The sequence below is a fragment of the Rhinopithecus roxellana genome, chromosome 7 (assembly GCF_007565055.1).
Source record: "Rhinopithecus roxellana isolate Shanxi Qingling chromosome 7, ASM756505v1, whole genome shotgun sequence".
Classification (NCBI taxonomy): Eukaryota; Metazoa; Chordata; class Mammalia; order Primates; family Cercopithecidae; genus Rhinopithecus; species Rhinopithecus roxellana.
The window spans coordinates 97,145,572-97,157,803 of record NC_044555.1 but is presented as its reverse complement, the minus strand read 5'-3'; the positions used below and the strand labels follow the sequence as shown (position 1 = coordinate 97,157,803).

The 12,232-nt window shown below is 42.3% G+C and overlaps 1 protein-coding gene across 12 annotated transcripts in view; it reads right to left on the bottom strand.

Moving 5' to 3' along the window:
- TMEM164 (transmembrane protein 164) overlaps positions 1-12,232 on the bottom strand; it is a 186,536-nt gene that overhangs the window by 26,298 nt on the left and 148,006 nt on the right. The gene's annotated exons all lie outside the window — the stretch shown is intronic.

The following is a 12,232-nucleotide window of genomic DNA, read 5'->3' as shown; positions in this document are numbered from 1 at the left end:
TGGGCGACAGGGCGAGACTTCATCTCATAAATCAATCCATTAACCAATCAATTTCAATTCAAATTAATTAACCTTAAAATCAAAGGAGAAATCCAACTCCTCAGTCCCCCTAGGCACATTTCAACTGCTCAAAAGCCACATGTAGCTAGTGGCTACCATATGGAATAGAACAGATCTAGGATATTTTCATCATCACAGAGAATTCTATTAGACAGTGTTGAGAGAGTCTAGGCTTATCTCCTTCTTCCATTTCCCATAGCACTTACTTCTCTTGTCATTACCCTTCTCAATCCACCACCAAACCCCTGTCATTCTCAGCAGTTGTCATCAACCTGTAATTCATCCACTCCCCTTTCTCCCTGGTACCTTCAATGTTCCCTGGCTCTACTGCACTTCAACTTAACATTTGAACATGCTCAGCCCTGGGGCAGAGAGAAAGGGAAAAGGAGGAGAAAAGGAGAGAAACGGAGGGGGAGAAGGGAGGGGGAAAAATGCCCTCCCTTGGCTCTGTAACAGCCTTAACCCCTCCCCTTCCTTAATGCCCTTAACTTCTTCCTTCCAATTCCCACTTCTCTGAGGGCCTGATTTTACTGTACCTCTTAGATCCAATGTGGCTTGGCTAATACTACTTTGGGGAAAATTTCTACTGCCTTAGTTTTCAGGACAACCAGCCTCTCCTTCTATTACTCTGATCTTTCCTGCAATCACCTTAGACTCTTCTTCTTCTTCTGTCTACTGTTTGCAAGTTGATGTTCCCCAAGGCTTTCTCTAAGTCCTATTTTCTCCCTACCTACATAGTTACCCTGGACCAGCTCATTCATTCCAATGTTTTCACCTACTAGTTCTATAACCAATGATACCAAAGTCAGTGTCTAGTCCAGACTCCCCTGAACAGTTCCAGAATACTTTATCCTAATGCTTCCTGGGCATTTCAACCTAGATAGCCTAGAAGCACCTCAAACTCAAGTAAAATCATCTCCCTCGCTATGGTCTGAACGTTTATGTTCCCCTCCTCAGATTCATGTTGAAACCTAATGGTCAGTGTGATGATATTAAGAGGTGGAGCCTTTAGGAGGTGATTAGGTCATGAGGGTGAATTCCTCATGGATGAGATTAATGCCCTTATAAAAGATGCCCAAGGAAGCTTGTTTGCCCCTTCCACATGTGAGAACACAGTGAGAAGACCCCATCTATGAGGAACAGGCCCTTACCAGACACTAAACCTTCTGGTACCTTGATCTGGACTTCCCAGCCTCCAGAACTGTGAGCAATACATTTCTATTGTTTATAAGCTACTCAGTTGATAGTATTTTTGTTGTAGCAGCCCAAAAACACTAAGACACTCTCTAAAACATGCTCCTTCCTTCTGTACCCTCTTCTCAGTTAATGATACTCTATCCCACCCAGTCACTCAGGCCAAAATCCAGGGGCCTCATGGACTTTACCCACACCCTTATTCCCATAGCACCTCAACTGCAACAATTAATTTAAGCAACATTTTTAATAATTAAAATAAATCAATATCCAATATTAATTGTTTATCTTAATATCCTGAAAAGATGTGACTACTGCCGCCTAGTGGCAAAACACAGACAACTAGAAATGGTGGTTGCTACACTCATGGCATATTATAATAAAAGTATGAGAAAGGCACATTAAGGAATACATGCCCTTGGCTGCCTAGGAAAGTCAGAGACACCTCCAGAGAGGAGGTAATACCCTTGAGCTAACTTGTAAAGGAAGACACGAAGTTTGCCAGGTTTCAAGTAGAATAGATAGTGTGAGCCTGGACACAAAGCAAAGAAGACTGGGCAAACCTGTCAGCAGATCTGTTTATTCAGAAAGTAAAGTAATGAGCTGGGCGCAGTGGTGTGCAGTCTCAGCTACTTGGGAAGCAGAGACAGGAGGATCACTTGAGCCCAGGAGATCCAGGCTGCAGTAAGCTATGATTGCATTACTGCCTTCCAGCCTGGACAACATAGTAAGACTCCATCTCTAAAAAAAAACTAAACAAATAAAAACCAGAAGGTAAAGTGATGGAATCGGAGTCTAAGCAATGAGAAATGTGGCCAAAAAGATGGACAAGAATCAGACTGTGAATGGTCTTGAATGCCATGCAAAGAAGTTTGGTCTTCAACCTGGATGGGATTTTTAAGCAGTTGAGCAAAATCAGATCAGACTTCCTCTTTCCTTAAAATGGTCACTCTGGACACTCTATAGAGGATAGCCTGGGTAGGAGGTAGGGGAAATCAGGGTGCAGGGAGAGGACAGAGGAAGCAAAGTAGTCCTGGTAATACAGGCTGAGAGCCCGCACTAGGATGGGGTGGTGAGGATGGGGAGGAAGGGCCAAACCTGCAAACAATTTTGAGAATTTAAACTGTCAGAACTTCTGAACTGATTGGTATATGGGATGACACAGAGGAAGAGATCCAGGATGTTGCCTACGTTTTTGCTTTGCTAGTGGATGGAGAGTAGAGCCACTAACCAAGACAGGAAACAGAGGAGGAAGACAAGCAGGATGAGAGAAGGCGTACAGAAATGAGGAGTCTAATTGTTATTTTTGAAGTACCTGTACTGCTTCTCAAGCCTGTGTTAGCTCTATCGATGGAGAACACCAGGATCTATGGGGCAGGCAGAGCAAAAGAGCCCAAGAAGAAAGAACCAGAGAAGTAGGAGAACCAGGAGAAAGAGGTATCCTAGAGCTCAAAGGAGAAACATGTGTCTCAAAAGGAGGGAGTACCAGTAATGTTAAATCCACTGACAAGCATGTTCTCAGTTCAGGCAAGGTGCTGTGGCTTTAGAACACAAATCCACTGACAAGCATGTTCTCAGTTCAGGCAAGGTGCTGTGGCTTTAGAACACAGCAAGGCACAATCCTGACCTCTAGAGACCACAGTGTAGTTGGAAGAAAGATGTATAATTAACACAAGGCAGAACAGTGCTTAATTAATAATAATACAAACCCGGCTGGGTACGGTGGCTCACGCCTGTAATCCCAGCACTTTGGGAGGCAGAGGCGGGTGGATCACGAGGTCAGGAGATCGAGACCATCCTGGCTAACCCAGCGAAATCCCGTCTTTACTAAAAATACAAAAAATTAGCCAGGCGCAGTGGCGGGCGCCTGTAGTCCCAGCTACTCGGGAGGCTGAGGCAGGAGAATGGCGTGAACCCGGGAGGTGGAGCTTGCAGTGAGCCGAGATCACGCCACTGCACTCCAGCCTGGGCGACAGAGCGAGACTCCGTCTCAAAAAAAATAAAATAAAATAAAATAAAAATAAATAAATAATAATACAAACGCAATACATAGTATTTACTATGTGCCAGGCGTTGTTCTGTATGCTTTTCATATTATCAGCTCAGTGAATCCTCACAACACCCTATGAGGTAGGTACATTACTACCCTTGTTTTGCAAGTGAGAAAACAGACACAGAGAAGTCAAGGTACTCAACCAAACGCCAGAACTAACTAGCTAGTGGGAGAACTAGGATTTGTACCTACAGTCTGTCTGAATCCAGCGACTCCATGGACAGGCAGCATTAGAGGCATCTCTACCCACCTGGTTTCAAACACCAGTTTAGACTCTAGTGCAGGCCGGGCACGGTAGCTCACGCCTATAAACCCAGAACTTTGGGAGGCAGAGGCAGGCGGATCACTTCAGGCTAGGAGTTCCAGACCACCCTGGCCAACATGGTGAAACCCCATCTCTACTAAAAATGCAAAAACTAGCCAGGCGTGGTGGCACGTGCCTGTAATTCTAGCTATTCTGGAGGCTGAGGTGCAAGAATTGATTGAACCCGAAAAGCAGCGGTTGCAGTGAACCAAGGTCAGGTCACTGCACTCCAGCCTGGGTCACAGAAGAGTATCTGTCTCAAAAAATAAAATATAATAAACTCTAGTAAAGGGACTCCTAACCTTGGTGATACTATGCACTCCTTGGGCAGTTCGGGGAAGTGTAAAGGCTCCCTCTCAGAATAAAGTATTTAAGTATATGAAATAGAATATATAGGATTACAAAAGAAAACAATCGTCTTGAAATATAGTTATCAAAATGCTTTTAAAAGGCACATCTGTTTTTAAATTTTGAGGTAATGATGAATGCAAATGATTTTTTGAGATATCTGCAACAACTGTAACATAAGAGGAAAATATGTGTAATTTACATTAATGACAGCATGCCAAGTGTTGCTAATGTAACTGTGGTTTGTTATCTACATTCCTTACTAAAGGATGTACCACACAGTCGGCCCTCCATATCTGCAAGTTCCGCATCTGTGGATTTGACCAACCACCGATCAAAAATGTTTTTTAAAAATAAAAATAACAATAGTAAAAAAATACAAATAAAAAACAGTATAACAACTATTTACATAGCATTTACACTGTATCAGGTATTATGAGTAATCTAGAGATTATTTAAAGCAGGGGTGTCCAATTTTTTGGCTTCCCTGGGCCACATGGGAAGGAGAATTGTCCTGGGCCACACATAAAATACACTACTGATAGCTGATGAGCTAAAAAAATTTTTTTCAAACATAATGTTTTAAGAAAGTTTATAAATTTGTGTTGGGCCACATTCAAATCCATCCTAGGACACAGGTTAGACAAGCTTCATTTAAAGTATACAGGAGGATGTGTGTAAGTTAGATGCAAATACTATGTCATTTACATTAGGGACTTGAGCATCCTTGGATTTTGGTATTTGTGGTCGAGGGAGTCCTAGAACCAATTCCCCATGGATACCGAGAGATGACTGTATTTCAGTTGGAGTTAATGGACATAAAGATGTGATTATTTTTCTCATTCAAGGTCATGGGCCTCACGTGATGTACTCCCACAAGTCTAGTCGACACTGTGGGGATTAAATGAGATCAAGATCACACATGTAACAAACCCAGTGCCTAGTAAACATTAGCTTGTAAGATGTATAATAAGTTATGTGCAATTTGCAGTACATGAAGATATCCCTGAAAAGAAGGTCATTCATTCATTCATTCATCACCTACATACCAAGAAGAAATGAAAAATTCCTGTCCTCAGGGAGGCCAGCATGTAAAGACTACACTGTGAGGATGACAACAATGGGAGGAACAGAGGTAGCTGGAGGGAGCTGGGGTAGAATAGTTACAGAGGGCTTCCTGGAGAAAGTAACTACTGAGGTGAGCTTTGAGAAATGAATGTTTCCCAGGCCCACAGCTGGAGAAGAGCATTCCTGGCAGAAGTCATGGCATTTTCAAAGACACAGAGGCATGAAAATTGGAAAACATACTCAGGGAACCCTAAGGATTTGGGTATCACCACAGTGTACAGTACAAAGAAGGGAGTATAAAGACATGAGGTTGGAGAAGGGGTAGGGTACCAGGTCATACGGACTTGTGCACTGGGGAAAATGGGGAGCCACTGAAAGCTTCCAAACAACAAAGTGCTATGATCCTATTTGAGCTATAGAAATCGCTTTGGAAGCTCCAGGAATGGGCTTAGGGGAGCAAAGGAGGCTGGCTGGAGAGAGATCACACAGAGCCAGTTATCATCATTGAGGGAAGAGATGCGCAAGGTTTGGCCCAAGGTAGTGGTCCTAGAGATGGTAAGGAGGGGATGAGTCTGAGAAATATTTAGGAGGTAAGAGCAGGAGGACCCGGTGATTTCTTCACACAGCAGCTAACATGATCTTCTCCATAAGCAGATTGGATCATGTTGGACTATTTGATAAACATTGTGGGGACAAATGGGAAGTCAGCTGGAAATAAAGTTGGATCCTTTTCTTGCACTGTATATCTGGATATATTCCAAGTGAATAAAATATTTAAATGTTAAAAAAAATATAAAAGGAGCTATAAACATACAAGAAGAAAATATGGGATATATATTTTTTATAACCTTGGAGTAATGAAGGGCTTTCTAACCATGACTCTAAATACAGATGCCATAAAATAAAAGATAAATTACATAGAAAGGTAAAAATTCAGCCGGGCAGGGTGACTCATGCCTGTAATCCCAGCACTTTGGGAGACCAAAGTGGGCAGATCACGAGGTCAAGAGATCAAGACCATCCTGGTCAACAGGGTAAAACCCCGTCTCTACTAAAAATACAAAAATTAGCCAGGTGTAGTGGCGCATGCCTGTAGTCCCAGCCACTTGGGAGGCTGAAGCAAGAGAATCGCTTGAACCCAGGAGGCGGAGGCTGCAGTGAACCGAGATCACGCCACTGCACTCCAGCCTGGCAACAGAGTGAGACTACATCTCAGAAAAAAAAAAAAAAAAAAAAAAAAGAAAAGAAAAAGAAAAATAAAGAAAAGAAGAAAAAGAAATTTTAAAATCCTGCATGGCAAGAATAAAACATTAGCAAAGTCAAAAGAAAACACAACTAAGGACAATATCTGTAGCTCATATCATAAAAGGTAAACTGTTAATATTTATATATAATGAGCTCTTAGGATTCAAATTTTGTAAAAAAGCCAACACAATTGAACAATGAGCATGTGATAGGAGCATGTAGTTCAAGGAAGAAGAAATCAAATGCCAATTTTATTTTATTTTATTTTATTTTTTTGAGACCGAGTCTCACTCTGTTTCACAGGCTGGAGTGCAGTGGCACAATCTCGGCTCACTGAAAATTCCACCTCCTGGGTTCAAGCAATTCTCATGCCTCAGCCTCCCGAGTACCTGGGATTACAGGCGTGCACCACCACACTTGGCTAATTTTTGCATTTTCAGTAGAGAGGGGGTTTCACCATGTTGGCCAGGCTGGTCTCGAACTCACGACCTCAGGTGGTCCGCCTACCTCAGTCTCCCAAAGTGCTGGGATTACAGGCTTGAGCCACCAAGCCCAGCCAAATGCCAGTTTTAAATATGTAAAAAGACACTTAGCTTCACTCAAAGTGAAATTCAAATTAAAATCGAACTGATATACCTTTTTTTTTTTTTTAAACCCATCAGATGGGCAAAAATCCAACTTGGTGAAGCTGTGTAGAAACAGACACTCTCACATATTGCTAGTAAACATTTTAACTGGTACAACTTTTATGGATTTGGAAATATCCAATAAAAACACAAATGCATATACTCTGATTCAGCATTACCACTTAAGGAAATATATCCTATAGATATTCTTGCACACATGCAAAATGGCAAAGGTACCAGGTCCTTCAGTGCAGTGTTATTTATATTATCAAAAGATTTGAAACAACCTAAATGTCCATCAATAGCAGACTGAAAAAAGAAATTATGGTATAGTGTTGTAACCTTGTGTTATGATTAAAAGCAAGAACCGTGGAACCATACTACTGGGTTCAAATCTGGGGACTGTCACTTGCTATCTGAGTACCAGTTTCTTCTTCTATAAAAGGGATATAATAACAACACCTTCCTAACAGAGTTGTTATAGGGATTAAATGAGTTAATGCACGGGAAAAGTGACAATATCTGGCATACAGTTGTCTTATATCAAAGCTTTGCCATTTTTATTATACTGTATTCTATCATCCACACAATGTAATATTAGGCCACTAGAAAAGAAAGGAGGAGCTTCCTGTGGGCTCACATGGAAAGCTCTCTAAGAAATACTGCTAAGCAAAACAGTAACAACAGGATGGTTGTGTATTTGCTATTTTAAGATGGATGTCTGAAGAAGAGGGAAAATATTTTTTAAATGTACTTGTATATGCAAAAAACCAACTCTGGGAGGATATGCCAAAACCAAAAATGGTAGTTACTTGTCGAGTTGTAGCAGGGAATGATACGGATGGAGGGAAGGGACGGGAAAGACATTTTTCATAGTATGGCTTTTTATATTTTAGATTTTTGAATTAAAATGTGTAAATAAGTTAAATCAGAGAAGAATCAATTGGTGAAGCAAGCTGATGTTATACCACTTCTTCAAATTTTCACAGTCTTTCCATAGCTTTGGCAATCAAGGCCAAACCCCTGACCGTGGGTAACAAAGCCTTCCTATCTGACCCCAGCCTGCCCCTCAGGCCCAATGTCATCCAACTGCCTTGTGCTCCCCACTGCCACAGTGCTGTTGTGCATGCCATTTTGCCCATCTACAAGGAGTCACCTCCCCTACTCCTGTACTTGCCTAATAAACTCCAACTCACCCTTTGGATTTCTGTTTAAATGTCATTTCCTCAGGGAACTCTCCTCCAAACCCCCAAACTCGGTCAGCTTATTTTGTTCTAAGTTCTCATAAGGGCATGTTCCTTTCTTTCAGAGTACTTATCTCAGTCATAACGATATATTCATGTGATATTTGATTCATACCCATCTCCCCCCACCACTAGCTTATAAATGTTATTAGGGACAAGGGGTGGTGTCTGATTTTTGCTTATCAGGACACCCCAGTGGTCACTGTGGATCCTGGCAGGAAGACGTCATATGTTAATATATGTGAGATGAACGGATGAATTGCATACAGGAGGCAGGGATGATTCCAAGATTTTAGCTGGGGTGACTGGATGGTGCCACTTGGCACGAACCACAAGAAGAGCAGGAGGGCTGACAGGGAAGATAATGAGTTTAACACAGACAGGTTGGGTTTGACATATGCTTGAGACATTCAGGTAGAGATGTTGAGTAAACTATATGAATGTGAATCTCTAAGTCCGAGCTGTAGACAGTGATGTAGCAGCCATAACTAGACAGACTAGCAGTTAAACCATGGAAGCAGGCAAAATCATACCAGAGAATTAGAATAAGATGTGAGCCTAGAACAGCACTCTGAGGAAATCAACATCTCAGAGGAATGAGAAAAAATAACCTGTGAAGGAGACTTGAGAAGACATGATTGGTGAGGTAGGAAAGCCAGGAATGGGAGGAGCTTTGGAAGCCCCGAAGCAGAGCATTCCAAAATGGAGTGACCAATACCATCCAATGCAGCAGCATTCCATAGGATAAAGACTGAGAGATGGTCATTCGATTTGGTCAGACAGATGTTGCTGGCGATCTTTAGAAGCACCATGTCTGTGAAAAGCCTGATAGAGGGTTAACTATCACAGTGAAATGTTCTGAGGAATAAAGGGTAATTGAGAAGAAAACTCAAGGGCAGATCCAAGTGTCTCCCAAAGTTATACACCATGTGTGAGGTGATTTCAGGTGGCAAACATATAAACATTTCATTTTTAATAGTTTTGTATATAAACTGTGTTAAAATAGATAATCAGTAAATGAAAGTCACAATCTCATGGATATTATGAGGCTTCTCTTGAAAGTTTATATATTTTAGCTAAAAAAAACTCAATAGATTCAAGGACATGTATTACATACTTAATAACATAGAGCGTTACGTGGATAAGACAAAAATTGTCTTGCCCAAAGAACTAAATTTTAGAAAATATTGTTTAGATTATTCTTTTAGGATGCTTAGCTGTGAAAGGAAGCAGGAAGACAGAGTTGCATGGGATTGCAAGAAAGTTTCTTAGAATGGGAAAGATTTGAACATCTGTATTGGCTGAAAAGCCAGCAGTGAAGAAAGGGTTGGAAATTCAGGTAATGGCCAGGTCCAGTGGCTCATGCCTATAATCCCAACACTTTGGGAGGCTGAAGTGGGAAGATCACTTGAGCCCAAGAGTTTGAAACCAGCCTGAGCAACATGGCAAAACCCTGTCTCTACAAAATACAAAAAAAAAAAAAAAAGAGCCGGGTGTGGTAGTATGTGCCTGTAGTCCCAGCTACTTAGGAGGCTGAGGCGGGAGGACCACGTGAGCCAAGAGGTTGAGGCTGCAATGCGTCGTGATTGCACCACTGTACTCCAGCCTGGGTGACAGAGTGAGACCCTGTCTAAAAAAAGAAAAGAAAGAAAGAAAGGAAAAGAATATCCAGGTACATAAGTGATTAATTGATAGAATGAGGCTGCAGAGGTGGGAGCTAATCACACAGGGGTATTATTGGCCAGAACAGAATGAACACCAATTCTTCCAGGATGAGAAGGAGGAAGATAGGGATGGATGTGGGTAAAGAAGCTTGCAGAGGTAGAGATAAGTGTTGAGGAAATTTCCATCCCAAAACCTCAATTTTCTCAGTCATTTGTGGGGAGAGGGGGGATCTACCGAGGGTGGAGAGAACAGAAGGTTTGAATAGAGTGGACAGGAAGTTTGAGAAGGGTAGTAAAGATTTAGCACAGGACTTGTGAGGGCAATTGTTGTGGGAAGTCAGGGACCCCAAATGGAGGGACCAGCTGAAGCCATGGCAGAAGAACATAAATTGTGAAGATTTCATGGACACTTATCACTTCCCCAATGAACACTCTTATGATTTCCTAAGCCTGTCTTTAATCTCTTAATCTCATCATCTTCGTAAACCGAGGATGTATGTTGCCTCAGGACCCTGTGATGATTTTGTTAACTGCACAAATTGTTTGTAGAGCATGTGTATTTGAACAATATGAAATCTGGGCACCTTAAGAACAGGATAACAGCGATTTTCAGGGAACAAGGGAGATAACCTTAAAGTCTGGCTGCCTGTGGGCCGGGCAGGACAGAGCCATATTTCTCTTATTACCGAAAATGGGTTAGAGAAGTATTGCTGAATTCTTTCCCCAGTAAGGAATATTAATAATTAACAGTCCTGGGAAAAGAATGCATTCCCAGAGGACACCTCTGAAATGGCCGCTCTAGGGGTGTCTGCCTTACGCAGATGTAGATAGGGATGAAACACGCCCTAGTCTCCTGCAGCGCCCCCAGGCTTGGTAGGATTAGGAAATTCCAGCCTGGTGAATTCTAGTCAGACTGGTTCTCTGCTCTTGAACCCTGACAATGCGTGCACTGCAGGACATGGAAGTTCATTAGTGATTCTAGTTTCGCCCTGACCTTCTGCCTGGTTATCTTTTGTCGCCCTTGAAGCATGTCATCTCTGTGACCCACACCCTATTCGTACACTCCCTCCCCTTTGAAAATTGCTAATAAAAATTTGCTGGTTTTAAGGCTCAGGGGGCATCACGGAACCTGTCGACATGTGATGTCTCCCCCGGACACCCAGCTTTAAAATTTCTCTCTTTTGTACTCTTTCCCTTTATTTCTCAGACCAGCCAACACTTAGGGAAAATGGAAAAGGACCCACATTGAATATCGGGGGTGGGTTTCCCCCAATAGGCAATATGTGGAGGAGCTGACCACAGACAGAAAATAAATTGAGCAACAGTGTTAACAGCACAATTATAATAGGTATCATGATATTTTCATGGCCCTAATCAGAATGGCTTGAAAGAGTTCCTCCAGTAGGCCAAGACTGGGCACACTGAAAAGGGATGGAACACTGATCCCAGTTGGAAGGGACAAAGGAGGTGAGACGCTTTCAGGAGCTAGTGAAAGTTTCAATGACAGGTCATGGAGATACAAGCTGAATAGGAAAAAAAGAAGAGGAAAGGAGTGGAGATTTGCGTCAAAGAAAGAACATAACAGCAGTTACGCTCTCATATAGAGGAGCTTTACAGGAAAACAAGGTCCTGGTGGCTGAAAGGAAGGGAATGCTGAGGTCATTGCAATTCAGAAGCCCAAGCCTTGAGAAGCTGGGGTGGATGGGAAGTCCTTACAAGAAGTCTCTCAGGATGTTGGCTCAAATTGTAATGGAAATACTGAGAGCTACAGGCCAGCAACTTCTAGGAATGTGGGGGAAGTGACTAAGAGGTCAAGTGACGGTGGTGATAAAAAAAACGAGAGAGAATGGCAAAAGAGAAAGCCTTTTTCCCCTAACATACAGATGAGATAGTGCTCTAGGAGAGACAGAGGGGGCTCTGCAGCATATGGGGCAGGGCAGAAAGAGCAGCCTCCATTAGAAGAAGCTGCAGGCAAGAGACAGGAAGGCTCTGTGCCCCATGCGGAGCTGCTGGTGAGGTTGGGAGTGGTTTGTAAGAAATATAGTTTGTTAATCAGCTTGATTCAATCATTCTGCATTGTATACACATAGTGTAGCATCGCCTTGAACCCTATACATATATAAAAGCATAATTTGTCAGCATCTAATAAAAATTAAATTTAAAAATACTGTAACACAGAAAAAAAGAAATGCAGTTCCAGAGGACCATGGGCAACAAGTCTGAAGGAAAGGAAACAGGGAAACGAAGGGACGGGCCAGAGGAAGAAAAGAGCAGTGTGGATGAGAGAGGTTCCATGTACTATGACAGTGCATAAGGTCTACAAGAGTAAGGAATTAGTGGGTTTCCCACAAGATGCCACCTACCCACCCACCTCAAACAATACGAAGAGGCACTATATGCTCAAGCAGGACCTTGCCTTTCAGGAA